This window comes from Nannospalax galili, unplaced genomic scaffold, assembly GCF_000622305.1.
Source record: "Nannospalax galili isolate Female #2095 unplaced genomic scaffold, S.galili_v1.0 scaffold764, whole genome shotgun sequence".
Classification (NCBI taxonomy): Eukaryota; Metazoa; Chordata; class Mammalia; order Rodentia; family Spalacidae; genus Nannospalax; species Nannospalax galili.
This window is the reverse complement of record NW_008351635.1, coordinates 1397990-1399404: the sequence shown is the minus strand read 5'-3', so window position 1 is coordinate 1399404 and position 1415 is coordinate 1397990.

Below are 1415 nucleotides of genomic sequence, written 5' to 3'. Positions count from 1 at the left end.
AATGGGAGAAAATCTTCACCAGCGATACATCTGATAGAGGTTTAATTACCAGAATATATAATAAACCTAAAAATTTATAGCCAATTTTGAAAGAGATGCATCTTTTCTCTGGAAATTGTTATTGAATATGTCAGTGCTGTTGTAATGAAATGCTTCTTCTAATCATGTTGTTATTGAATAAATAATTAAAAAAACAGATAAATAAATAAATAAAAACACCCCCTACATACTCTAACCCTCGAGGGTTTTTTGGTTCTAGTGCCAGGAGCTCCCTGAATTACTGGACCATCAACAAATGTGCTTGTTGGAATGACATTTAATTTGTTCTTATTCATCTTTGTGCCTTTTATGTCTTTGGACACAGTCGAGGTGATGCATTTCATAAATTCAGTATTACATTCAATTTATTTAAAGAGAAAAGTTTCCATGACAACTAAGTTGGCTACAACATAGAAAATCATATTTTTTAATCTTGAAATATAGTAAGTGTTCAACTATCCCCTTTGCTTTCATTGTTGGCTAACTAATAAACATACAGGTCTAGCAGTTAAATATTTACTTTATTTTTGATGTGTCTGAGTGGTTTTTCTGCATATATGTAAGTGTGCCCATGTCATGCAATGTTCATGGGGGTCAGAATAGAGTGTCAGATCCCCCAGAACTGGAATTACAGAAGGTTGCTAGCAGGCATGTGGGTGCTGGGAACTGAACCCAGGTCCTCTGCAAGAGCAGCCAGTGTTCTTAACTGCTGAATCATCTCTCCAATCCTGCATCTAGCATTGTTACAAGACATGGCTGGGTGAGGGTGAGCCACTTTTCTTCAAGAGTGCAGGCCCTGAGAGACTGCCTATCCTCTAGTGGATGGTTCCATACTAGCACACATATATGCAGGCAGCACTAAGTAGACTCAGGAAGTATTTGAAAAAAAGGAGAGACCACATGAAGGTGGGAGGGAAAGTAGGTAGGGGAGGTGTTTGAAGAGGCAGAATGGGGTGTGGATTTGAGTTAACGAATTATATGCCTGCATGAACATTCAATAAACTATTTTAAAGTATGTCTTAATCATTTATTTATTGAGAATATATTTTACCGTATTAAAGTCTTCATGTCGACACCCTGTTATAGATAAGGAAAACCAAATATGAGAGGAAGCGAAATGCCTACTGACCACAGGTGTTGCTAGGAAGTATATCCACAGCACCACAGATGCCACTAGGACTTTTTTTTATTTAATAACCACATACTTAGAAGAAGCATTTCATTACATTAGCATTGACATATTCAATAACAATTTTCTGAGCTAGGATGCATCTCTTTCAAGACTGGCTGTACATTTTTAGGTGTACAGTTGAATTATTACAGTTATACAATATTGTACTCAGCATAAACCCTACAAGATATAAAATTAAATAAGA